Here is a 27,289-nt window from a genome sequence, read left to right as displayed (position 1 = left end):
GCCCAGGATAGTGTTAGGGTTAGGGTGAGCATCAGCCCAAGGATAGTGTTAGGGTTAGGGTTAGGGTTAGCATCAGCCCTAGGATAGTGTTAGGGTTAGGGTTAGCATCAACCCTAGGTTAGTGTTTGGGTTATGGTTAGGGTTAGGATCAGCCGTAGGATAGTGTTAGGGTTAGGGTTAGCCTCAGCCCTAGGAGAGTGTTAGGGTTAGGGATAGGGTTAGCATCAGGCCTAGGATAGTGTTAGGGTTAGGGTTAGGGTTAGCATCAGCCCTAGGATAGTGTTAGGGTTAGGGTTAGCATCAGGCCTAGGATAGTGTTAGGGTTAGGGTTAACATAAACCCTAGGATAGTGTTAGGGTTAGGGTTAGGGTTATCATCAGGCCTAGGATAGTGTTATGGTTAGGGTTAGGGTTAGCATCAGTTCAAGGATATTGTTAGGGTTAGCGTTAGCGTTAGCGTCAGCCCTATGATAGTGTTAGGGTTAGGGTTAGGGGTAGCATCAGCCCTAGGATAGTGTTAGCATTAGGGTTAGCATCAGCCCTAGGATAGTGTCCGGGTTAGGGTTAGGGTTATCATCAGGCCTAGGATAGTGTTACTGTTAGGGTTAGCATCAGCCCTAGGATAGTGTTAGGGTTAGGGTTACGGTTAGCATCAGCCCTAGGATAGTGTTAGGGTTAGGGTTAGCATCAGCCCTAGGATAGTGTTAGGGTTAGGGTTAGGGTTAGCATCAGGCCTAGGATAGTGTTAGGGTTAGGGTTAGCATCAGCCCTAGGATAGTGTTAGGGTTAGGGTTAGGGTTAGCATCAGCCGTAGGATAGTGTTAGGGTTAGGGTTAGCCTCAGCCCTAAGATAGTGTTAGAGTTAGGGTTAGGGTTAGCATCAGCCCTAGGATAATGTTAAGGGTTAGCGTTAGGGTTAACATCAGCCCTAGGATAGTGTTAGTGTTAGGGTTAGCATCAGCCCCAGGATAGTGTCAGGGTTAGGGTTAGGGTTCGGATCAGCCCTAGGATAGTGTTAGGGTTAGGGTTAGCATCAGCCCTAGGATAGTGTTAGGGTTAGGGTTAGGGTTAGCATCAGCCCTAGGATACTGTTAGGGTTAGGGTTAACATAAACCCTAGGATAGTGTTAGGGTTAGGGTTAGGGTTATCATCAGGCCTAGGATAGTGTAACGGTTAGGGTTAGGGTTAGCATTAGTTGAAGGATAGTGTTAGGGTTAGCGTTAGGGTTAGCATCAGCCCTAGGATACTGTTAGGGTTAGGGTAAGTGTTAGCATCAGCCCTAGGATAGTGTTAGGGTTAGGGTTAGCATCAGCCCTAGGATAGTGTTAGGGTTAGCATCAGCCCTAGGATAGTGTTAGGGTTAGGGTTAACATAAACCCTAGGATAGTGTTAGGGTTAGGGTTAGGGTTAGCCTCAGCCCTAGGAGAGTGTTAGGGTTAGGGATAAGGTTAGCATCAGGCCTAGGATACTGTTAGGCTTAGGGTTAGGGTTAGCATCAGCCCTAGGATAGTGTTAGGGTTAGGGTTAGCATCAGGCCTAGGAGAGTGTTAGGGTTAGGTTTAGCATCAGCCCTAGGATAGTGTTAGGGTTAGGGTTAGGGTTAGCATCAGCCCTAGGATAGTGTTAGGGTTATGGTTAGGTTTAGCATCAGCCCTAGGATAGTGTTAGGGTTAGGGTTAAAATAAACCCTAGGATAGTGTTAGGGTTAGGGTTAGGGTTATCATCAGGCCTAGGATAGTGTTATGGTTAGGGTTAGGGTTAGCATCAGTTCAAGGATAGTGTTAGGGTTAGCGTTAGCGTTAGCGTCAGCCCTAGGATAGTGTTAGGGTTAGGGTTAGGGTCAGCATCAGCCCTAGGATAGTGTTAGGGTAAGGGTTAGCATCAGCCCTAGGATAGTGTCCGGGTTAGCGTTAGGGTTATCATCAGGCCTAGGATAGTGTTAGGGTTAGGGTTAGCATCAGCCCTAGGATAGTGTTAGGGTTAGGGTTAGGGTTAGCATCAGCCCTAGGATAGTGTTAGGGTTAGGGTAAGGATCAGCCCTAGGATAGTGTTAGGGTTAGTGTTAGGGTTAGCATCAGGCCTAGGATAGTGTTAGGGTTAGGGTTAGCATCAGCCCCAGGATAGTGTTAGGGTTAGGGTTAGGGTTAGCATCAGCAGTAGGATAGTGTTAGGGTTAGGGTTAGCCTCAGCCCTAAGATAGTGTTAGAGTTAGGGTTAGGGTTAGCATCAGCCCTAGGATAATGTTAGGGTTAGGGTTAGGGTTAGCATCAGCCCTAGGATAGTGTTAGTGTTAGGGTTAGCATCAGCCCTAGGATAGTGTTAGGGTTAGGGTTAGGGTTAGCCTCTGCCCTAGGATCGTGTTAGGGTTAGGGTTAGGGTTAGCATCAGCCCTAGGATAGTGTTAGGGTTAGGGTTAACATAACCCTAGGATAGTGTTAGGGTTAGGGTTAGGGTTATCATCAGGCCTAGGATAGTGTTAGGGTTAGGGTTAGGGTTAGCATCAGTTCAAGGATAGTGTTAGGGTTAGCGTTAGGGTTAGCATCTGCCCTAGGATAGTGTTAGGGTTAGGGTTAGGGTTAGCATCAGCCCAAGGATAGTGTTAGGGTTACGGTTAGCATCAGCCCTAGGATAGTGTTAGGGTTAGGGTTAGGGTTAGCATCAGGCCCAGGATAGTGTTAGGGTTAGCGTTAGCATCAGCCCAAGGATAGTGTTAGGGTTAGGGTTAGGGTTAGCATCAGCCCTAGGATAGTGTTAGGGTTAGGGTTAGCATCAACCCTAGGATAGTGTTTGGGTTAGGGTTAGGGTTAGCATCAGCCGTAGAATAGTGTTAGGGTTAGGGTTAGCCTCAGCCCTAGGAGAGTGTTAGGGTTAGGGATAGGGGTAGCATCAGGCCTAGGATAGTGTTAGGGTTAGGGTTAGGGTTAGCATCAGCCCTAGGATAGTGTTAGGGTTAGGGTTAGCGTCAGGCCTAGGATAGTGTTAGGGTTAGGGTTAGCATCAGCCCTAGGATAGTCTTAGGGTTAGTGTTAGGGTTAGCATCAGCCCTAGAATAGTGTTAGGGTTATGGTTAGGGTTAACATCAGCCATAGGATAGTGTTAGGGTAAGGGTAAGGGTTAGCATCAGGCCTAGGATAGTGTTAGGGTTACGGTTAGAATCAGCCCTAGGATAGTGTTAGTGTTAGGGTTAGGGTTAGCATCAGCCCTAGGATAGTGTTAGGGTTAGGGTTAGCATCAGCCCTAGGATAGTGTTAGGGTTAGGGTTAGGGTTAGCATCAGACCTAGGATAGTGTTAGGCTTAGGGTTAGCATCAGCCCTAGGATAGTGTTAGGGTTAAGGTTAGGGTTAGCCTAGGCCGTAGGATAGTGTTAGGGTTAGGGTTAGCCTCAGCCCTAAGATAGTGTTAGAGTTAGGGTTAGGGTTAGTATCAGCCCCAGGATAGTGTTAGGGTTAGGGTTAGGGTTCGCATCAGCCCTAGGATAGTGTTAGGGTTAGGGTTAGCATCAGCCCTAGGATAGTGTTAGGGTTAGGGTTAGGGTTAGCATCAGCCCTAGGATACTGTTAGGGTTAGGGTTAACATAAACCCTAGGATAGTGTTAGGGTTAGGGTTAGGGTTATCATCAGGCCTAGGATAGTGTTAGGGTTAGGGTTAGGGTTAGCATTAGTTCAAGGATAGTGTTAGGGTTAGCGTTAGGGTTAGCATCAGCCCTAGGATAGTGTTAGGGTTAGGGTTAGTGTTAGCATCAGCCCTAGGATAGTGTTAGGGTTAGGGTTAGCATCAGCCCTAGGATAGTGTTAGTGTTAGGGTTAGGGTTAGCATCAGGCCCAGGATAGTGGTAGGGTTAGGGTTAGCATCAGCCCCAGGATAGTGTTAGGGTTAGGGTTAGGGTTAGCATCAGCCGTAGGATAGTGTTAGGGTTAGGGTTAGCCTCAGCCCTAAGATAGTGTTAGAGTTAGGGTTAGGGTTAGCATCAGCCCTAGGATAATGTTAAGAGTTACCGTTAGGGTTAACATCAGCCCTAGGATAGTGTTAGTGTTAGGGTTAGCATCAGCCCTAGGATAGTGTTAGGGTTAGGGTTAGGGTTAGCCTCTGCCCTAGGATCGTGTTAGGGTTAGGGTTAGGGTTAGCATCAGCCCTAGGATAGTGTTAGGGTTAGGGTTAACATAACCCTAGGATAGTGTTAGGGTTAGGGTTAGGGTTATCATCAGGCCTAGGATAGTGTTAGGGTTAGGGTTAGGGTTAGCATCAGTTCAAGGATAGTGTTAGGGTTAGCGTTAGGGTTAGCGTCTGCCCTAGGATAGTGTTAGGGTTAGGGTTAGGGTTAGCATCAGCCCAAGGATAGTGTTAGGGTTACGGTTAGCATCAGCCCTAGGATAGTGTTAGGGTTAGGGTTAGGGTTAGCATCAGGCCCAGGATAGTGTTAGGGTTAGGGTTAGCATCAGCCCAAGGATAGTGTTAGGGTTAGGGTTAGGGTTAGCATCAGCCCTAGGATAGTGTTAGGGTTAGGGTTAGCATCAACCCTAGGATAGTGTTTGGGTTAGGGTTAGGGTTAGCATCAGCCGTAGAATAGTGTTAGGGTTAGGGTTAGCCTCAGCCCTAGGAGAGTGTTAGGGTTAGGGATAGGGGTAGCATCAGGCCTAGGATAGTGTTAGGGTTAGGGTTAGGGTTAGCATCAGCCCTAGGATAGTGTTAGGGTTAGGGTTAGCGTCAGGCCTAGGATAGTGTTAGGGTTAGGGTTAGCATCAGCCCTAGGATAGTCTTAGGGTTAGTGTTAGGGTTAGCATCAGCCCTAGGATAGTGTTAGGGTTATGGTTAGGGTTAACATCAGCCATAGGATAGTGTTAGGGTAAGGGTAAGGGTTAGCATCAGGCCTAGGATAGTGTTAGGGTTACGGTTAGAATCAGCCCTAGGATAGTGTTAGTGTTAGGGTTAGGGTTAGCATCAGCCCTAGGATAGTGTTAGGGTTAGGGTTAGCATCAGCCCTAGGATAGTGTTAGGGTTAGGGTTAGGGTTAGCATCAGACCTAGGATAGTGTTAGGCTTAGGGTTAGCATCAGCCCTAGGATAGTGTTAGGGTTAAGGTTAGGGTTAGCCTAGGCCGTAGGATAGTGTTAGGGTTAGGGTTAGCCTCAGCCCTAAGATAGTGTTAGAGTTAGGGTTAGGGTTAGTATCAGCCCCAGGATAGTGTTAGGGTTAGGGTTAGGGTTCGCATCAGCCCTAGGATAGTGTTAGGGTTAGGGTTAGCATCAGCCCTAGGATAGTGTTAGGGTTAGGGTTAGGGTTAGCATCAGCCCTAGGATACTGTTAGGGTTAGGGTTAACATAAACCCTAGGATAGTGTTAGGGTTAGGGTTAGGGTTATCATCAGGCCTAGGATAGTGTTAGGGTTAGGGTTAGGGTTAGCATTAGTTCAAGGATAGTGTTAGGGTTAGCGTTAGGGTTAGCATCAGCCCTAGGATAGTGTTAGGGTTAGGGTTAGTGTTAGCATCAGCCCTAGGATAGTGTTAGGGTTAGGGTTAGCATCAGCCCTAGGATAGTGTTAGTGTTAGGGTTAGGGTTAGCATCAGGCCCAGGATAGTGGTAGGGTTAGGGTTAGCATCAGCCCTAGGATAGTGTTAGGGTTAGGGTTAACATAAACCCTAGGATAGTGTTAGGGTTAGGGTTAGGGTTATCATCAGGCCTAGGATAGTGTTAGGGTAAGGGTTAGGGTTAGCATCAGTTCAAGGATAGTTTTAGGGTTAGCGTTAGGGTTACCATCAGCCCTAGGATAGTGTTAGGGTTAGGGTTAGGGTTAGCATCCGCCCAAGGATAGTGTTAGGGTTAGGGTTAGGGTTATCATCAGGCCTAGGATAGTGTTAGGGTTAGGGTTAGCATCAGCCCTAGGATAGGGTTAAGGTTAGGGTTAGGGTTAGCATCCGCCCAAGGATAGTGTTAGGCTTAGGGTTAGGGTTAGCATCAGCCCTAGGATAGTGTTAGGGTTAGGGTTAGCATCAGGCCTAGGAGAGTGTTAGGGTTAGGGTTAGCATCAGCCCTAGGATAGTGTTAGGGATAGGGTTAGGGTTAGCATCAGCCCTAGGATAGTGTTAGGGTTAGGGTTAACATAAACCCTAGGATAGTGTTAGGGTTAGGGTTAGGGTTATCATCAGGCCTAGGATAGTGTTATGGTTAGGGTTAGGCTTAGCATCAGTTCAAGGATAGTGTTAGGGTTAGCGTTAGCGTTAGCATCAGCCCTAAGATAGTGTTAGGGTTAGGGTTAGGGTCAGCATCAGCCCTAGGATAGTGTTAGGGTTAGGGTTAGGGTTAGCATCAGGCCTAGGATAGTGTTAGGGTTAGGGTTAGCATCAGCCCTAGGATAGTGTTAGGGTTAGGGTTACGGTTATCATCAGGCCTATGATAGTGTTAGGGTTAGGGTTAGCATCAGCCCTAGGATAGTGTTAGGGTTAGGGTTAGGGTTAGCATCAGCCCTAGGATAGTGTTAGGGTTAGGGTTAGCATCAGCCCTACGATAGTGTTAGGGTTAGGGTTAGGGTTAGCATCAGCCCTACGATAGTGTTAGGGTTATGGTTAGGGTTAGCATCAGGCCTAGGATATTGTTAGGTTAGGGTTAGGGTTATCATCAGGCCTAGGATAGTGTTAGGGTTAGGGTTAGCATCAGCTCTAGGATAGTGTTAGGGTTAGGGTTAGGGTTAGCATCAGCCGTAGGATAGTGTTAGGGTTAGGGTTAGCCTCAGCCCTAGGATAGTGTTAGCGTTAGAGTTAGGGTTAGCATCAGCCCTAGGATAGTGTTAGGGGTAGGGATAGGGTTAGCATCAGCCCTTGGAGAGTGTTAGGGTTAGGGGTAGGGTTAGCATCAGCCCTAGGATAGTGTTAGTGTTAGGGTTAGCATCAGCCCTAGGATAGTGTTAGGGTTAAGGTTAGGGTTAGCATCAGCCCTAGGATAGTGTTAGGGTTAGGGTTAACATAAACCCTAGGATAGTGTTAGGGTTAGGGTTAGGGTTATCATCAGGCCTAGGATATTGTTATGGTTAGGATTAGGGTTAGCATCAGTTCAAGGATAGTGTTAGGGTTAGCGTTAGGGTTAGCATCAGCCCTAGGATAGTGTTAGGGTTAGGGTTAGGGTTAGCATCAGCCCTAGGATAGTGTTAGGGTTAGGGTTAGCATCAGCCCTAGGATAGTGTCAGGGTTAGGGTTAGGGTTATCATCAGGCCTAGGATAGTGTTAGGGTTAGGGTTAGCATCAGCCCTAGGATAGTGTTAGGGTTAGGGTTAGGGTTAGCCTCAGCCCTAGGATAGTGTTAGGGTTAGGGTTAGCATCAGCCCTAGGATAGTGTTAGGGTTAGGGTTAGGGTTATCATCAGGCCTAGGATAGTGTTAGGGTTAGGGTTAGCATCAGCCCTAGGATAGTGTTAGGGTTAGGGTTAGGGTTAGCATCAGGCCTAGGATAGTGTTAGGGTTAGGGTTAGGGTTAGCATCAGTTCAAGGATAGTGTTAGGGTTAGCGTTAGGGTTAGCATCTGCCCTAGGATAGTGTTAGGGTTAGGGTTAGCATCAGCCCTAGCATAGTGTTAGGGTTAGGGTTAGGGTTAGCATCAGGCCCAGGATAGTGTTAGGGATAGGGTTAGCATCAGGCCCAGGATAGTGTTAGGGTTAGGGTTAGGGTTAGCATCAGCCCTAGGATAGTGTTAGGGTTAGGGTTAGCATCAGGCCTAGGATAGTGTTAGGGTTAGGGTTAGCATCAGCCCTAGATTAGTGTTAGGGTTAGGGTTAGGGTTTGCATCACCCCTAGGATAGTGTTAGGGTTAGGGTTAACATAAACCCTAGGATAGTGTTAGGGTTAGGGTTAGGGTTATCATCAGGCGTAGGATAGTGTTATGGTTAGCGTTAGGGTTAGCATCAGTTCAAGGATAGTGTTAGGGTTAGCGTTAGCGTTAGCGTCAGCCCTAGGATAGTGTTAGGGTTAGGGTTAGGGTTAGCATCAGCCCTAGGATAGTGTTAGCATTAGGGTTAGCATCAGCCCTAGGATAGTGTTCGGGTTAGGGTTAGGGTTATCATCAGGCCTAGGATAGTGTTACTGTTAGGGTTAGCATCAGCCATAGGATAGTGTTAGGGTTAGGGTTACGGTTAGCATCAGCCCTAGGATAGTGTTAGGGTTAGTGTTAGCATCAGCCCTAGGATAGTGTTAGGGTTAGGGTTAGGGTTAGCATCAGGCCTAGGATAGTGTTAGGGTTAGGGTTAGCATCAGCCCTAGGATAGTGTTAGGGTTGGGGTTAGGGTTAGCATCAGCCGTAGGATAGTGTTAGTGTTAGGGTTAGCCTCAGCCCTAAGATAGTGTTAGAGTTAGGGTTAGCATCAGCCCTAGGATAATGTTAAGGGTTAGCATTAGGGTTAACATCAGCCCTAGGATAGTGTTAGTGTTAGGGTTAGCATCAGCCCCAGGATAGTGTCAGGGTTAGGGTTAGGGTTCGCATCAGCCCTAGGATAGTGTTAGGGTTAGGGTTAGCATCAGCCCTAGGATAGTGTTAGGGTTAGGGTTAGGGTTAGCATCAGCCCTAGGATACTGTTAGGGTTAGGGTTAACATAAACCCTAGGATAGTGTTAGGGTTAGGGTTAGGGTTATCATCAGGCCTAGGATAGTGTTACGGTTAGGGTTAGGGTTAGCATTAGTTCAAGGATAGTGTTAGGGTTAGCGTTAGGGTTAGCATCAGCCCTAGGATAGTGTTAGGGTTAGGGTTAGTGTTAGCATCAGCCCTAGGATAGTGTTAGGGTTAGGGTTAGCATCAGCCCTAGGATAGTGTTAGGGTTAGCATCAGCCCTAGGATAGTGTTAGGGTTAGGGTTAACATAAACCCTAGGATAGTGTTAGGGTTAGGGTTAGGGTTAGCCTCAGCCCGAGGAGAGTGTTAGGGTTAGGGATAGGGTTAGCATCAGCCCTAGGATAGTGTTAGGCTTAGGGTTAGGGTTACCGTCAGCCCTAGGATAGTGTTAGGGTTAGGGTTAGCATCAGGCCTAGGAGAGTGTTAGGGTTAGGGTTAGCATCAGCCCTAGGATAGTGTTAGGGATAGGGTTAGGGTTAGCATCAGCCCTAGGATAGTGTTAGGGTTAGGGTTAACATAAACCCTAGGATAGTGTTAGGGTTAGGGTTAGGGTTATCATCAGGCCTAGGATAGTGTTATGGTTAGGGTTAGGCTTAGCATCAGTTCAAGGATAGTGTTAGGGTTAGCGTTAGCGTTAGCATCAGCCCTAAGATAGTGTTAGGGTTAGGGTTAGGGTCAGCATCAGCCCTAGGATAGTGTTAGGGTAAGGGTTAGCATCAGCCCTAGGATAGTGTCCGGGTTAGCGTTAGGGTTATCATCAGGGCTAGGATAGTGTTAGGGTTAGGGTTAGCATCAGCCCTAGGATAGTGTTAGGGTTAGGGTTAGGGTTAGCATCAGCCCTAGGATAATGTTAGGGTTAGGGTTAGCATCAGCCCTAGGATAGTGTTAGGGTTAGGGTTAGGGTTAGCCTCAGCCCTAGGATAGTGTTAGGGTTAGGGTTAGCATCAGCCCTAGGATAGTGTTAGGGTTAGGGTTAGGGTTAGCATCAGCCCTAGGATAATGTTAGGGTTAGAGTTAGCATCAGCCCTAGGATAGTGTTAGGGTTAGGGTTAGGGTTAGCCTCAGCCCTAGGATAGTGTTAGGGTTAGGGTTAGCATCAGCCCTAGGATAGTGTTAGGGTTAGGGTTAGGGTTAGCATCAGGCCTAGGATAGTGTTAGGGTTAGGGTTAGCATCAGCCCTAGGATAGTGTTAGTGTTAGGGTTAGGGTTAGCATCAGCCGTAGGATAGTGTTAGGGTTAGGGTTAGCCTCTTGCCTAAGATAGTGTTAGAGTTAGGGTTAGGGTTAGCATCAGCCCTAGGATAACGTTAAGGGTTAGGGTTAGTGTTAGCATCAGCCCTAGGATAGTGTTAGTGTTAGGGTTAGCATCAGCCCTAGGATAGTGTTAGGGTTAGGGTTAGGGTTATCATCAGGCCTAGGATAGTGTTAGGGTTAGGGTTAGGGTTAGGATCAGTTCAAGGATAGTGTTAGGGTTAGCGTTAGGGTTAGCATCTTCCCTAGGATAGTGTTAGGGTTAGGGTTAGGGTTAGCATCAGTTCAAGGGTAGTGTTATGGTTAGGGTTAGCATCAGCCCTAGCATAGTGTTAGGGTTAGGGTTAGGGTTAGCATCAGGCCCAGGATAGTGTTAGGGATAGGGTTAGCATCAGGCCTAGGATAGTGTTAGGGTTAGGGTTGGGGTTAGCATCAGCCCTAGGATAGTGTTAGGGTTAGGGTTAGCATCAGGCCTAGGATAGTGTTAGGGTTAGGGTTAGCATCAGCCCTAGATTAGTGTTAGGGTTAGGGTTAGGGTTTGCATCACCCCTAGGATAGTGTTAGGGTTAGGGTTAACATAAACCCTAGGATAGTGTTAGGGTTAGGGTTAGGGTTATCATCAGGCATAGGATAGTGTTATGGTTAGGGTTAGGGTTAGCATCAGTTCAAGGATAGTGTTAGGGTTAGCGTTAGCGTTAGCGTCAGCCCTAGGATAGGGTTAAGGTTAGGGTTAGGGTTAGCATCAGCCCTAGGATAGTGTTAGGGTTAGGGTTAGGGTTAGCATCAGGCCTAGGATAGTGTTAGGGTTAGGGTTAGCATCAGCCCTAGGATAGTGTTAGGGTTAGGGTTACGGTTATCATCAGGCCTATGATAGTGTTAGGGTTAGGGTTAGCATCAGCCCTAGGATAGTGTTAGGGTTAGGGTTAGGGTTAGCATCAGCCCTAGGATAGTGTTAGGGTTAGGGTTAGCATCAGCCCTACGATAGTGTTAGGGTTAGGGTTAGGGTTAGCATCAGCCCTACGATAGTGTTAGGGTTATGGTTAGGGTTAGCATCAGGCCTAGGATATTGTTAGGTTAGGGTTAGGGTTATCATCAGGCCTAGGATAGTGTTAGGGTTAGGGTTAGCATCAGCTCTAGGATAGTGTTAGGGTTAGGGTTAGGGTTAGCATCAGCCGTAGGATAGTGTTAGGGTTAGGGTTAGCCTCAGCCCTAGGATAGTGTTAGCGTTAGGGTTAGGGTTAGCATCAGCCCTAGGATAGTGTTAGGGGTAGGGATAGGGTTAGCATCAGCCCTTGGAGAGTGTTAGGGTTAGGGGTAGGGTTAGCATCAGCCCTAGGATAGTGTTAGTGTTAGGGTTAGCATCAGCCCTAGGATAGTGTTAGGGTTAGGGTTAGGGTTAGCATCAGCCCTAGGATAGTGTTAGGGTTAGGGTTAACATAAACCCTAGGATAGTGTTAGGGTTAGGGTTAGGGTTATCATCAGGCCTAGGATATTGTTATGGTTAGGATTAGGGTTAGCATCAGTTCAAGGATAGTGTTAGGGTTAGCGTTAGGGTTAGCATCAGCCCTAGGATAGTGTTAGGGTTAGGGTTAGGGTTAGCATCAGCCCTAGGATAGTGTTAGGGTTAGGGTTAGCATCAGCCCTAGGATAGTGTCAGGGTTAGGGTTAGGGTTATCATCAGGCCTAGGATAGTGTTAGGGTTAGGGTTAGCATCAGCCCTAGGATAGTGTTAGGGTTAGAGTTAGGGTTAGCCTCAGCCCTAGGATAGTGTTAGGGTTAGGGTTAGCATCAGCCCTAGGATAGTGTTAGGGTTAGGGTTAGGGTTAGCATCAGGCCTAGGATAGTGTTAGGGTTAGGGTTAGCATCAGCCCTAGGATAGTGTTAGGGTTAGGGTTAGGGTTAGCATCAGCCGTAGGATAGTGTTAGGGTTAGGGTTAGCCTCAGGCCTAAGATAGTGTTAGAGTTAGGGTTAGGGTTAGCATCAGCCCTAGGATAACGTTAAGGGTTAGGGTTAGTGTTAGCATCAGCCCTAGGATAGTGTTAGTGCTAGGGTTAGCATCAGCCCTAGGATAGTGTTAGGGTTAGGGTTAGGGTTATCATCAGGCCTAGGATAGTGTTAGGGTTAGGGTTAGGGTTAGCATCAGTTCAAGGATAGTGTTAGGGTTAGCGTTAGGGTTAGCATCTGCCCTAGGATAGTGTTAGGGTTAGGATTAGGGTTAGCATCAGCCCAAGGATAGTGTTAGGGTTAGGGTTAGCATCAGCCCTAGCATAGTGTTAGGGTTAGGGTTAGGGTTAGCATCAGGCCCAGGATAGTGTTAGGGATAGGGTTAGCATCAGGCCTAGGATAGTGTTAGGGTTAGGGTTAGGGTTAGCATCAGCCCTAGGATAGTGTTAGGGTTAGGGTTAGCATCAGGCCTAGGATAGTGTTAGGGTTAGGGTTAGCATCAGCCCTAGATTAGTGTTAGGGTTAGGGTTAGGGTTTGCATCACCCCTAGGATAGTGTTAGGGTTAGGGTTTACATAAACCCTAGGATAGTGTTAGGGTTAGGGTTAGGGTTATCATCAGGCGTAGGATAGTGTTATGGTTAGCGTTAGGGTTAGCATCAGTTGAAGGATAATGTTAGGGTTAGCGTTAGCCTTAGCGTCAGCCCTAGGATAGTGTTAGGGTTAGGGTTAGGGTTAGCATCAGCCCTAGGATAGTGTTAGCATTAGGGTTAGCATCAGCCCTAGGATAGTGTCCGGGTTAGGGTTAGGGTTATCATCAGGCCTAGGATAGTGTTACTGTTAGGGTTAGCATCAGCCATAGGATAGTGTTAGGGTTAGGGTTACGGTTAGCATCAGCCCTAGGATAGTGTTAGGGTTAGGGTTAGCATCAGCCCTAGGATAGTGTTAGGGTTAGGGTTAGGGTTAGCATCAGGCCTAGGATAGTGTTAGGGTTAGGGTTAGCATCAGCCCTAGGATAGTGTTAGGGTTGGGGTTAGGGTTAGCATCAGCCGTAGGATAGTGTTAGGGTTAGGGTTAGCCTCAGCCCTAAGATAGTGTTAGAGTTAGGGTTAGGGTTAGCATCAGCCCTAGGATAATGTTAAGGGTTAGCGTTAGGGTTAACATCAGCCCTAGGATAGTGTTAGTGTTAGGGTTAGCATCAGCCCCAGGATAGTGTCAGGGTTAGTGTTAGGGTTCGCATCAGCCCTAGGATAGTGTTAGGGTTAGGGTTAGCATCAGCCCTAGGATAGAGTTAGGGTTAGGGTTAGGGTTAGCATCAGCCCTAGGATACTGTTAGGGTTAGGGTTAACATAAACCCTAGGATAGTGTTAGGGTTAGGGTTAGGGTTAGGGTTATCATCAGGCCTAGGATAGTGTTACGGTTAGGGTTAGGGTTAGCATTAGTTCAAGGATAGTGTTAGGGTTAGCGTTAGGGTTAGCATCAGCCCTAGGATAGTGTTAGGCTTAGGGTTAGGGTTAGCATCAGCCCTAGGATAGTGTTAGGGTTAGGGTTAGCATCAGGCCTAGGAGAGTGTTAGGGTTAGGGTTAGCATCAGCCCTAGGATAGTGTTAGGGATAGGGTTAGGGTTAGCATCAGCCCTAGGATAGTGTTAGGGTTAGGGTTAACATAAACCCTAGGATAGTGTTAGGGTTAGGGTTAGGGTTATCATCAGGCCTAGGATAGTGTTATGGTTAGGGTTAGGCTTAGCATCAGTTCAAGGATAGTGTTAGGGTTAGCGTTAGCGTTAGCATCAGCCCTAGGATAGTGTTAGGGTTAGGGTTAGGGTCAGCATCAGCCCTAGGATAGTGTTAGGGTAAGGGTTAGCATCAGCCCTAGGATAGTGTCCGGGTTAGCGTTAGGGTTATCATCAGGCCTAGGATAGTGTTAGGGTTAGGGTTAGCATCAGCCCTAGGATAGTGTTAGGGTTAGGGTTAGGGTTAGCATCAGCCCTAGGATAATGTTAGGGTTAGGGTTAGCATCAGCCCTAGGATAGTGTTAGGGTTAGGGTTAGGGTTAGCCTCAGCCCTAGGATAGTGTTTGGGTTAGGGTTAGCATCAGCCCTAGGATAGTGTTAGGGTTAGGGTTAGGGTTAGCATCAGCCCTAGGATAATGTTAGGGTTAGGGTTAGCATCAGCCCAAGGATAGTGTTAGAGTTAGGGTTAGGGTTAGCCTCAGCCCTAGGATAGTGTTAGGGTTAGGGTTAGCATCAGCCCTAGGATAGTGTTAGGGTTAGGGTTAGGGTTAGCATCAGGCCTAGGATAGTGTTAGGGTTAGGGTTAGCATCAGCCCTAGGATAGTGTTAGGGTTAGGGTTAGGGTTAGCATCAGCCGTAGGATAGTGTTAGGGTTAGGGTTAGCCTCAGGCCTAAGATAGTGTTAGAGTTAGGGTTAGGGTTAGCATCAGCCCTAGGATAACGTTAAGGGTTAGGGTTAGTGTTAGCATCAGCCCTAGGATAGTGTTAGTGTTAGGGTTAGCATCAACCCTAGGATAGTGTTAGGGTTAGGGTTAGGGTTATCATCAGGCCTAGGATAGTGTTAGGGTTAGGGTTATGGTTAGCATCAGTTCAAGGATAGTGTTAGGGTTAGCGTTAGGGTTAGCATCTGCCCTAGGATAGTGTTAGGGTTAGGGTTAGGGTTAGCATCAGCCCAAGGATAGTGTTATGGTTAGGGTTAGCATCAGCCCTAGCATAGTGTTAGGGTTAGGGTTAAGGTTAGCATCAGGCCCAGGATTGTGTTAGGGATAGGGTTAGCATCAGGCCTAGGATAGTGTTAGGGTTAGGGTTGGGGTTAGCATCAGCCCTAGGATAGTGTTAGGGTTAGGGTTAGCATCAGCCCTAGGATAGTGTTAGGGTTAGGGTTAGCATCAGCCCTAGATTAGTGTTAGGGTTAGGGTTAGGGTTTGCATCACCCCTAGGATAGTGTTAGGGTTAGGGTTAACATAAACCCTAGGATAGTGTTAGGGTTAGGTTAGGGTTATCATCAGGCATAGGATAGTGTTATGGTTAGGGTTAGGGTTAGCATCAGTTCAAGGATAGTGTTAGGGTTAGCGTTAGCGTTAGCGTCAGCCCTAGGATAGTGTTAGGGTTAGGGTTAGGGTTAGCATCAGCCCTAGGATAGTGTTAGCATTAGGGTTAGCATCAGCCCTAGGATAGTGTCCGGGTTAGGGTTAGGGTTATCATCAGGCCTAGGATAGTGTTACTGTTAGGGTTAGCATCAGCCATAGGATAGTGTTAGGGTTAGGGTTACGGTTAGCATCAGCCCTAGGATAGTGTTAGGGTTAGGGTTAGCATCAGCCCTAGGATAGTGTTATGGTTAGGGTTAGGGTTAGCATCAGGCCTAGGATAGTGTTAGGGTTAGGGTTAGCATCAGCCCTAGGATAGTGTTAGGGTTGGGGTTAGGGTTAGCATCAGCCGTAGGATAGTGTTAGGGTTAGGGTTAGCCTCAGCCCTAAGATAGTGTTAGAGTTAGTATTAGGGTTAGCATCAGCCCTAGGATAATGTTAAGGGTTACCGTTAGGGTTAACATCAGCCCTAGGATAGTGTTAGTGTTAGGGTTAGCATCAGCCCCAGGATAGTGTCAGGGTTAGGGTTAGGGTTCGCATCAGCCCTAGGATAGTGTTAGGGTTAGGGTTAGCATCAGCCCTAGGATAGTGTTAGGGTTAGGGTTAGGGTTAGCATCAGCCCTAGGATACTGTTAGGGTTAGGGTTAACATAAACCCTAGGATAGTGTTAGGGTTAGGGTTAGGGTTATCATCAGGCCTAGGATAGTGTTACGGTTAGGGTTAGGGTTAACATTAGTTCAAGGATAGTGTTAGGGTTAGCGTTAGGGTTAGCATCAGCCCTAGGATAGTGTTAGGGTTAGGGTTAGTGTTAGCATCAGCCCTAGGATAGTGTTAGGGTTAGGGTTAGCATCAGCCCTAGGATACTGTTAGGGTTAGCATCAGCCCTAGGATAGTGTTAGGGTTAGGGTTAACATAAACCCTAGGATAGTGTTAGGGTTAGGGTTAGGGTTAGCCTCAGCCCGAGGAGAGTGTTAGGGTTAGGGATAGGGTTAGCATCAGCCCTAGGATAGTGTTAGGCTTAGGGTTAGGGTTAGCATCAGCCCTAGGATAGTGTTAGGGTTAGGGTTAGCATCAGGCCTAGGAGAGTGTTAGGGTTAGGGTTAGCATCAGCCCTAGGATAGTGTTAGGGTTAGGGTTAACATAAACCCTAGGATAGTGTTAGGGTTAGGGTTAGGGTTATCATCAGGCCTAGGATAGTGTTATGGTTAGGGTTAGGCTTAGCATCAGTTCAAGGATAGTGTTAGGGTTAGCGTTAGCGTTAGCATCAGCCCTAGGATAGTGTTAGGGTTAGGGTTAGGGTCAGCATCAGCCCTAGGATAGTGTTAGGGTAAGGGTTAGCATCAGCCCTAGGATAGTGTCCGGGTTAGCGTTAGGGTTAGCCTCTGCCCTAGGATCGTGTTAGGGTTAGGGTTAGGGTTAGCATCAGCCCTAGGATAGTGTTAGGGTTAGGGTTAACATAACCCTAGGATAGTGTTAGGGTTAGGGTTAGGGTTATCATCAGGCCTAGGATAGTGTTAGGGTTAGGGTTAGGGTTAGCATCAGTTCAAGGATAGTGTTAGGGTTAGCGTTAGGGTTAGCATCTGCCCTAGGATAGTGTTAGGGTTAGGGTTAGGGTTAGCATCAGCCCAAGGATAGTGTTAGGGTTACGGTTAGCATCAGCCCTAGGATAGTGTTAGGGTTAGGGTTAGGGTTTGCATCAGCCCTAGGATAGTGTTAGGGTTATGGTTAGGTTTAGCATCAGCCCTAGGATAGTGTTAGGGTTAGGGTTAACATAAACCCTAGGATAGTGTTAGGGTTAGGGTTAAGGTTATCATCAGGCCTAGGATAGTGTTATGGTTAGGGTTAGGGTTAGCATCAGTTCAAGGATAGTGTTAGGGTTAGCGTTAGCGTTAGCGTCAGCCCTAGGATAGTGTTAGGGTTAGGGTTAGGGTTAGCATCAGCCCTAGGATAGTGTCCGGGTTAGGGTTAGGTTTATCATCAGGCCTAGGATAGTGTTACTGTTAGGGTTAGCATCAGCCCTAGGATAGTGTTAGGGTTAGGGTTACGGTTAGCATCAGCCCTAGGATAGTGTTAGGGTTAGGGTTAGCATCAGCCCTAGGATAGTGTTAGGGTTAGGGTTATGGTTAGCATCAGCCCTAGGATAGTGTTAGGGTTAGGGTTAGCATCAGCCCTAGGATAGTGTTAGGGTTAGGGTTAGGGTTAGCTTCAGGCCTAGGATAGTGTTAGGGTTAGGGTTAGCATCAGCCCTAGGATAGTGTTAGGGTTAGGGTTAGGGTTAGCATCAGCCGTAGGATAGTGTTAGGGTTAGGGTTAGCCTCAGCCCTAAGATAGTGTTAGAGTTAGGGTTAGGGTTAGCATCAGCCCTAGGATAATGTTCAGGGTTAGCGTTAGGGTTAACATCAGCCCTAGGATAGTGTTAGTGTTAGGGTTAGCATCAGCCCTAGGATAGTGTCAGGGTTAGGGTTAGGGTTATCATCAGGCCTAGGATAGTGTTAGGGTTAGGGTTAGCATCAGCTCTAGGATAGTGTTAGGGTTAGCGTTAGCGTTAGCGTCAGCCCTATGATAGTGTTAGGGTTAGGGTTAGAGGTAGCATCAGCCCTAGGATAGTGTTAGCATTAGGGTTAGCATCAGCCCTAGGATAGTGTCCGGGTTAGGGTTAGGGTTATCATCAGGCCTAGGATAGTGTTACTGTTAGGGTTAGCATCAGCCCTAGGATAGTGTTAGGGTTAGGGTTACGGTTAGCATCAGCCCTAGGATAGTGTTAGGGTTAGGGTTAGCATCAGCCCTAGGATAGTGTTAGGGTTAGGGTTAGGGTTAGCATCAGGCCTAGGACAGTGTTAGGGTTAGGGTTAGCATCAGCCCTAGGATAGTGTTAGGGTTAGGGTTAGGGTTAGCATCAGCCGTAGGATAGTGTTAGGGTTAGGGTTAGCCTCAGCCCTAAGATAGTGTTAGAGTTAGGGTTAGGGTTAGCATCAGCCCTAGGATAATGTTAAGGGTTAGCGTTAGGGTTAACATCAGCCCTAGGACAGTGTTAGTGTTAGGGTTAGCATCAGCCCCAGGATAGTGTCAGGGTTAGGGTTAGGGTTAGCATCAGCCCTAGGATACTGTTAGGGTTAGGGTTAACATAAACCCTAGGATAGTGTTAGGGTTAGGGTTAGGGTTATCATCAGGCCTAGGATAGTGTAACGGTTAGGGTTAGGGTTAGCATTAGTTGAAGGATAGTGTTAGGGTTAGCGTTAGGGTTAGCATCAGCCCTAGGATAGTGTTAGGGTTAGGGTTAGCATCAGCCCCAGGATAGTGTCAGGGTTATGGTTAGGGTTCGCATCAGCCCTAGGATAGTGTTAGGGTTAGGGTTAGCATCAGCCCTAGGATAGTGTTAGGGTTAGGGTTAGGGTTAGCATCAGCCCTAGGATACTGATAGGGTTAGGGTTAACATAAACCCTAGGATAGTGTTAGGGTTAGGGTTAGGGTTATCATCAGGCCTAGGATAGTGTAACGGTTAGGGTGAGGGTTAGCATTAGTTGAAGGATAGTGTTAGGGTTAGCGTTAGGGTTAGCATCAGCCCTAGGATACTGTTAGGGTTAGGGTTAGTGTTAGCATCAGCCCTAGGATAGTGTTAGGGTTAGGGTTAGCATCAGCCCTAGGATAGTGTTAGGGTTAGCATCAGCCCTAGTATAGTGTTAGGGTTAGGGTTAACATAAACCCTAGGATAGTGTTAGGGTTAGGGTTAGGGTTAGCCTCAGCCCTAGGAGAGTGTTAGGGTTAGGGATAAGGTTAGCATCAGGCCTAGGATACTGTTAGGCTTAGGGTTAGGGTTAGCATCAGCCCTAGGATAGTGTTAGGGTTAGGGTTAGCATCAGGCCTAGGAGAGTGTTAGGGTTAGGTTTAGCATCAGCCCTAGGATAGTGTTAGGGTTAGGGTTAGGGTTAGCATCAGCCCTAGGATAGTGTTAGGGTTATGGTTAGGTTTAGCATCAGCCCTAGGATAGTGTTAGGGTTAGGGTTAAAATAAACCCTAGGATAGTGTTAGGGTTAGGGTTAGGGTTATCATCAGGCCTAGGATAGTGTTATGGTTAGGGTTAGGGTTAGCATCAATTCAAGGATAGTGTTAGGGTTAGCGTTAGCGTTAGCATCAGCCCTAGGATAGTTTTAGGGTTAGGGTTAGGGTCAGCATCAGCCCTAGGATAGTGTTAGGGTAAGGGTTAGCATCAGCCCTAGGATAGTGTCCGGGTTAGCGTTAGGGTTATCATCAGGCCTAGGATAGTGTTAGGGTTAGGGTTAGCATCAGCCCTAGGATAGTGTTAGGGTTAGGGTTAGGGTTAGCATCAGCCCTAGGATAGTGTTAGGGTTAGGGTAAGGAGCAGCCCTAGGATAGTGTTAGGGTTAGTGTTAGGGTTAGCATCAGGCCTAGGATAGTGTTAGGGTTAGGGTTAGCATCAGCCCCAGGATAGTGTTAGGGTTAGGGTTAGGGTTAGCATCAGCCGTAGGATAGTGTTAGGGTTAGGGTTAGCCTCAGCCCTAAGATAGTGTTAGAGTTAGGGTTAGGGTTAGCATCAGCCCTAGGATAATGTTAAGAGTTACCGTTAGGGTTAACATCAGCCCTAGGATAGTGTTAGTGTTAGGGTTAGCATCAGCCCTAGGATAGTGTTAGGGTTAGGGTTAGGGTTAGCCTCTGCCCTAGGATCGTGTTAGGGTTAGGGTTAGGGTTAGCATCAGCCCTAGGATAGTGTTAGGGTTAGGGTTAACATAACCCTAGGATAGTGTTAGGGTTAGGGTTAGGGTTATCATCAGGCCTAGGATAGTGTTAGGGTTAGGGTTAGGGTTAGCATCAGTTCAAGGATAGTGTTAGGGTTAGCGTTAGGGTTAGCATCTGCCCTAGGATAGTGTTAGGGTTAGGGTTAGGGTTAGCATCAGCCCAAGGATAGTGTTAGGGTTACGGTTAGCATCAGCCCTAGGATAGTGTTAGGGTTAGGGTTAGGGTTAGCATCAGGCCCAGGATAGTGTTAGGGTTAGGGTTAGCATCAGCCCAAGGATAGTGTTAGGGTTAGGGTTAGGGTTAGCATCAGCCCTAGGATAGTGTTAGGGTTAGGGTTAGCATCAACCCTAGGATAGTGTTTGGGTTAGGGTTAGGGTTAGCATCAGCCGTAGAATAGTGTTAGGGTTAGGGTTAGCCTCAGACCTAGGAGAGTGTTAGGGTTAGGGATAGGGGTAGCATCAGGCCTAGGATAGTGTTAGGGTTAGGGTTAGGGTTAGCATCAGCCCTAGGATAGTGTTAGTGTTAGGGTTAGCGTCAGGCCTAGGATAGTGTTAGGGTTAGGGTTAGCATGAGCCCTAGGATAGTCTTAGGGTTAGTGTTAGGGTTAGCATCAGCCCTAGGATAGTGTTAGGGTTATGGTTAGGGTTAGCATCAGCCATAGGATAGTGTTAGGGTAAGGGTAAGGGTTAGCATCAGGCCTAGGATAGTGTTAGGGTTACGGTTAGAATCAGCCCTAGGATAGTGTTAGTGTTAGGGTTAGGGTTAGCATCAGCCCTAGGATAGTGTTAGGGTTAGGGTTAGCATCAGCCCTAGGATAGTGTTAATGTTAGGGTTAGGGTTAGCATCAGACCTAGGATAGTGTTAGGCTTAGGGTTAGCATCAGCCCTAGGATAGTGTTAGGGTTAAGGTTAGGGTTAGCCTAGGCCGTAGGATAGTGTTAGGGTTAGGGTTAGCCTCAGCCCTAAGATAGTGTTAGAGTTAGGGTTAGGGGTAGTATCAGCCCCAGGATAGTGTTAGGGTTAGGGTTAGGCTTCGCATCAGCCCTAGGATAGTGTTAGGGTTAGGGTTAGCATCAGCCCTAGGATAGTGTTAGGGTTAGGGTTAGGGTTAGCATCAGCCCTAGGATACTGTTAGGGTTAGGGTTAACATAAACCCTAGGATAGTGTTAGGGTTAGGGTTAGGGTTATCATCAGGCCTAGGATAGTGTTAGGGTTAGGGTTAGGGTTAGCATTAGTTCAAGGATAGTGTTAGGGTTAGCGTTAGGGTTAGCATCAGCCCTAGGATAGTGTTAGGGTTAGGGTTAGTGTTAGCATCAGCCCTAGGATAGTGTTAGGGTTAGGGTTAGCATCAGCCCTAGGATAGTGTTAGTGTTAGGGTTAGGGTTAGCATCAGGCCCAGGATAGTGGTAGGGTTAGGGTTAGCATCAGCCCTAGGATAGTGTTAGGGTTAGGGTTAACATAAACCCTAGGATAGTGTTAGGGTTAGGGTTAGGGTTATCATCAGGCCTAGGATAGTGTTAGGGTTAGGGTTAGGGTTAGCATCAGTTCAACGATAGTTTTAGGGTTAGCGTTAGGGTTACCATCAGTCCTAGGATAGTGTTAGGGTTAGGGTTAGGGTTAGCATCCTCCCTAGGATAGTGTTAGGGTTAGGGTTAGGGTTATCATCAGGCCTAGGATAGTGTTAGGGTTAGGGTTAGCATCAGCCCTAGGATAGGGTTAAGGTTAGGGTTAGGGTTAGCATCAGTCCCAGGATAGTGTTAGGGTTAGGGTTAGGGTTAGCATCAGGCCTAGGATAGTGTTAGGGTTAGGGTTAGCATCAGCCCTAGGATAGTGTTAGGGTTAGGGTTACGGTTATCATCAGGCCTATGATAGTGTTAGGGTTAGGGTTAGCATCAGCCCTAGGATAGTGTTAGGGTTAGGGTTAGGGTTAGCATCAGCCCTAGGATAGTGTTAGGGTTAGGGTTAGCATCAGCCCTACGATAGTGTTAGGGTTAGGGTTAGGGTTAGCATCAGCCCTACGATAGTGTTAGGGTTATGGTTAGGGTTAGCATCAGGCCTAGGATATTGTTAGGTTAGGGTTAGGGTTATCATCAGGCCTAGGATAGTGTTAGGGTTAGGGTTATCATCAGCTCTAGGATAGTGTTAGGGTTAGGGTTAGGGTTAGCATCAGCCGTAGGATAGTGTTAGGGTTAGGGTTAGCCTCAGCCCTAGGATAGTGTTAGCGTTAGGGTTAGGGTTAGCATCAGCCCTAGGATAGTGTTAGGGGTAGGGATAGGGTTAGCATCAGCCCTTGGAGAGTGTTAGGGTTAGGGGTAGGGTTAGCATCAGCCCTAGGATAGTGTTAGTGTTAGGGTTAGCATCAGCCCTAGGATAGTGTTAGGGTTAAGGTTAGGGTTAGCATCAGCCCTAGGATAGTGTTAGGGTTAGGGTTAACATAAACCCTAGGATAGTGTTAGGGTTAGGGTTAGGGTTATCATCAGGCCTAGGATATTGTTATGGTTAGGATTAGGGTTAGCATCAGTTCAAGGATAGTGTTAGGGTTAGCGGTAGGGTTAGCATCAGCCCTAGGATAGTGTTAGGGTTAGGGTTAGGGTTAGCATCAGCCCTAGGATAGTGTTAGGGTTAGGGTTAGCATCAGCCCTAGGATAGTGTCAGGGTTAGGGTTAGGGTTATCATCAGGCCTAGGATAGTGTTAGGGTTAGGGTTAGCATCAGCCCTAGGATAGTGTTAGGGTTAGGGTTAGGGTTAGCCTCAGCCCTAGGATAGTGTTAGGGTTAGGGTTAGCATCAGCCCTAGGATAGTGTTAGGGTTAGGGTTAGGGTTATCATCAGGCCTAGGATAGTGTTAGGGTTAGGGTTAGCATCAGCCCTAGGATAGTGTTAGGGTTAGGGTTAGGGTTAGCATCAGGCCTAGGATAGTGTTAGGGTTAGGGTTAGGGTTAGCATCAGTTCAAGGATAGTGTTAGGGTTAGCGTTAGGGTTAGCATCTGCCCTAGGATAGTGTTAGGGTTAGGGTTAGGGTTAGCATCAGCCCAAGGATAGTGTTAGGGTTAGGGTTAGCATCAGCCCTAGCATAGTGTTAGGGTTAGGGTTAGGGTTAGCATCAGGCCCAGGATAGTGTTAGGGATAGGGTTAGCATCAGGCCTAGGATAGTGTTAGGGTTAGGGTTAGGGTTAGCATCAGCCCTAGGATAGTGTTAGGGTTAGGGTTAGCATCAGGCCTAGGATAGTGTTAGGGTTAGGGTTAGCATCAGCCCTAGATTAGTGTTAGGGTTAGGGTTAGGGTTTGCATCACCCCTAGGATAGTGTTAGGGTTAGGGTTAACATAAACCCTAGGATAGTGTTAGGGTTAGGGTTAGGGTTATCATCAGGCGTAGGATAGTGTTATGGTTAGCGTTAGGGTTAGCATCAGTTCAAGGATAGTGTTAGGGTTAGCGTTAGCGTTAGCGTCAGCCCTAGGATAGTGTTAGGGTTAGGGTTAGGGTTAGCATCAGCCCTAGGATAGTGTTAGCATTAGGGTTAGCATCAGCCCTAGGATAGTGTCCGGGTTAGGGTTAGGGTTATCATCAGGCCTAGGATAGTGTTACTGTTAGGGTTAGCATCAGCCATAGGATAGTGTTAGGGTTAGGGTTACGGTTAGCATCAGCCCTAGGATAGTGTTAGGGTTAGTGTTAGCATCAGCCCTAGGATAGTGTTAGGGTTAGGGTTAGGGTTAGCATCAGGCCTAGGATAGTGTTAGGGTTAGGGTTAGCATCAGCCCTAGGATAGTGTTAGGGTTGGGGTTAGGGTTAGCATCAGCCGTAGGATAGTGTTAGTGTTAGGGTTAGCCTCAGCCCTAAGATAGTGTTAGAGTTAGGGTTAGGGTTAGCATCAGCCCTAGGATAATGTTAAGGGTTAGCATTAGGGTTAACATCAGCCCTAGGATAGTGTTAGTGTTAGGGTTAGCATCAGCCCCAGGATAGTGTCAGGGTTAGGGTTAGGGTTCGCATCAGCCATAGGATAGTGTTAGGGTTAGGGTTAGCATCAGCCCTAGGATAGTGTTAGGGTTAGGGTTAGGGTTAGCATCAGCCCTAGGATACTGTTAGGGTTAGGGTTAACATAAACCCTAGGATAGTGTTAGGGTTAGGGTTAGGGTTATCATCAGGCCTAGGATTGTGTTACGGTTAGGGTTAGGGTTAGCATTAGTTCAAGGATAGTGTTAGGGTTAGCGTTAGGGTTAGCATCAGCCCTAGGATAGTGTTAGGGTTAGGGTTAGTGTTAGCATCAGCCCTAGGATAGTGTTAGGGTTAGGGTTAGCATCAGCCCTAGGATAGTGTTAGGGTTAGCATCAGCCCTAGGATAGTGTTAGGGTTAGGGTTAACATAAACCCTAGGATAGTGTTAGGGTTAGGGTTAGGGTTAGCCTCAGCCCGAGGAGAGTGTTAGGGTTAGGGATAGGGTTAGCATCAGCCCTAGGATAGTGTTAGGCTTAGGGTTAGGGTTAGCATCAGCCCTAGGATAGTGTTAGGGTTAGGGTTAGCATCAGGCCTAGGAGAGTGTTAGGGTTAGGGTTAGCATCAGCCCTAGGATAGTGTTAGGGATAGGGTTAGGGTTAGCATCAGCCCTAGGATAGTGTTAGGGTTAGGGTTAACATAAACACTAGGATAGTGTTAGGGTTAGGGTTAGGGTTATCATCAGGCCTAGGATAGTGTTATGGTTAGGGTTAGGCTTAGCATCAGTTCAAGTATAGTGTTAGGGTTAGCGTTAGCGTTAGCATCAGCCCTAGGATAGTGTTAGGGTTAGGGTTAGGGTCAGCATCAGCCCTAAGATAGTGTTAGGGTAAGGGTTAGCATCAGCCCTAGGATAGTGTCCGGGTTAGCGTTAGGGTTATCATCACGGCTAGGATAGTGTTAGGGTTAGGGTTAGCATCAGCCCTAGGATAGTGTTAGGGTTAGGGTTAGGGTTAGCATCAGCCCTAGGATAATGTTAGGGTTAGGGTTAGCATCAGCCCTAGGATAGTGTTAGGGTTAGGGTTAGGGTTAGCCTCAGCCCTAGGATAGTGTTAGGGTTAGGGTTAGCATCAGCCCTAGGATAGTGTTAGGGTTAGGGTTAGGGTTAGCATCAGCCCTAGGATAATGTTAGGGTTAGGGTTAGCATCAGCCCTAGGATAGTGTTAGGGTTAGGGTTAGGGTTAGCCTCAGCCCTAGGATAGTGTTAGGGTTAGGGTTAGCATCAGCCCTAGGATAGTGTTAGGGTTAGGGTTAGGGTTAGCATCAGGCCTAGGATAGTGTTAGGGTTAGGGTTAGCATCAGCCCTAGGATAGTGTTAGTGTTAGGGTTAGGGTTAGCATCAGCCGTAGGATAGTGTTAGGGTTAGGGTTAGCCTCAGGCCTAAGATAGTGTTAGAGTTAGGGTTAGGGTTAGCATCAGCCCTAGGATAACGTTAAGGGTTAGGGTTAGTGTTAGCATCAGCCCTAGGATAGTGTTAGTGTTAGGGTTAGCATCAGCCCTAGGATAGTGTTAGGGTTAGGGTTAGGGTTATCATCAGGCCTAGGATAGTGTTAGGGTTAGGGTTAGGGTTAGCATCAGTTCAAGGATAGTGTTAGGGTTAGCGTTAGGGTTAGCATCTGCCCTAGGATAGTGTTAGGGTTAGGGTTAGGGTTAGCGTCAGTTCAAGGGTAGTGTTATGGTTAGGGTTAGCATCAGCCCTAGCATAGTGTTAGGGTTAGGGTTAGGGTTAGCATCAGGCCCAGGATAGTGTCAGGGATAGGGTTAGCATCAGGCCTAGGATAGTGTTAGGGTTAGGGTTGGGGTTAGCATCAGCCCTAGGATAGTGTTAGGGTTAGGGTTAGCATCAGGCCTAGGATAGTGTTAGGGTTAGGGTTAGCATCAGCCCTAGATTAGTGTTAGGGTTAGGGTTAGGGTTTGCATCACCCCTAGGATAGTGTTAGGGTTAGGGTTAACATAAACCCTAGGATAGTGTTAGGGTTAGGGTTAGGGTTATCATCAGGCATAGGATAGTGTTATGGTTAGGGTTAGGGTTAGCATCAGTTCAAGGATAGTGTTAGGGTTAGCGTTAGCGTTAGCGTCAGCCCTAGGATAGGGTTAAGGTTAGGGTTAGGGTTAGCATCAGCCCTAGGATAGTGTTAGGGTTAGGGTTAGGGTTAGCATCAGGCCTAGGATAGTGTTAGGGTTAGGGTTAGCATCAGCCCTAGGATAGTGTTAGGGTTAGGGTTACGGTTATCATCAGGCCTATGATAGTGTTAGGGTTAGGGTTAGCATCAGCCCTAGGATAGTGTTAGGGTTAGGGTTAGGGTTAGCATCAGCCCTAGGATAGTGTTAGGGTTAGGGTTAGCATCAGCCCTACGATAGTGTTAGGGTTAGGGTTAGGGTTAGCATCAGCCCTACGATAGTGTTAGGGTTATGGTTAGGGTTAGCATCAGGCCTAGGATATTGTTAGGTTAGGGTTAGGGTTATCATCAGGCCTAGGATAGTGTTAGGGTTAGGGTTAGCATCAGCTCTAGGATAGTGTTAGGGTTAAGGTTAGGGTTAGCATCAGCCGTAGGATAGTGTTAGGGTTAGGGTTAGCCTCAGCCCTAGGATAGTGTTAGCGTTAGGGTTAGGGTTAGCATCAGCCCTAGGATAGTGTTAGGGGTAGGGATAGGGTTAGCATCAGCCCTTGGAGAGTGTTAGGGTTAGGGGTAGGGTTAGCATCAGCCCTAGGATAGTGTTAGTGTTAGGGTTAGCATCAGCCCTAGGATAGTGTTAGGGTTAGGGTTAGGGTTAGCATCAGCCCTAGGATAGTGTTAGGGTTAGGGTTAACATAAACCCTAGGATAGTGTTAGGGTTAGGGTTAGGGTTATCATCAGGCCTAGGATATTGTTATGGTTAGGATTAGGGTTAGCATCAGTTCAAGGATAGTGTTAGGGTTAGCGTTAGGGTTAGCATCAGCCCTAGGATAGTGTTAGGGTTAGGGTTAGGGTTAGCATCAGCCCTAGGATAGTGTTAGGGTTAGGGTTAGCATCAGCCCTAGGATAGTGTCAGGGTTAGGGTTAGGGTTATCATCAGGCCTAGGATAGTGTTAGGGTTAGGGTTAGCATCAGCCCTAGGATAGTGTTAGGGTTAGGGTTAGGGTTAGCCTCAGCCCTAGGATAGTGTTAGGGTTAGGGTTAGCATCAGCCCTAGGATAGTGTTAGGGTTAGGGTTAGGGTTAGCATCAGGCCTAGGATAGTGTTAGGGTTAGGGTTAGCATCAGCCCTAGGATAGTGTTAGGGTTAGGGTTAGGGTTAGCATCAGCCGTATGATAGTGTTAGGGTTAGGGTTAGCCTCAGGCCTAAGATAGTGTTAGAGTTAGGGTTAGGGTTAGCATCAGCCCTAGGATAACGTTAAGGGTTAGGGTTAGTGTTAGCATCAGCCCTAGGATAGTGTTGGTGCTAGGGTTAGCATCAGCCCTAGGATAGTGTTAGGGTTAGGGTTAGGGTTATCATCAGGCCTAGGATAGTGTTAGGGTTAGGGTTAGGGTTAGCATCAGTTCAAGGATAGTGTTAGGGTTAGCGTTAGGGTTAGCATCTGCCCTAGGATAGTGTTAGGGTTAGGATTAGGGTTAGCATCAGCCCAAGGATAGTGTTAGGGTTAGGGTTAGCATCAGCCCTAGCATAGTGTTAGGGTTAGGGTTAGGGTTAG

Source organism: Lemur catta, chromosome 4 (genome assembly GCF_020740605.2).
Source record: "Lemur catta isolate mLemCat1 chromosome 4, mLemCat1.pri, whole genome shotgun sequence".
Taxonomy (NCBI): Eukaryota; Metazoa; Chordata; class Mammalia; order Primates; family Lemuridae; genus Lemur; species Lemur catta.
This window is presented reverse-complemented; position numbering follows the sequence as displayed.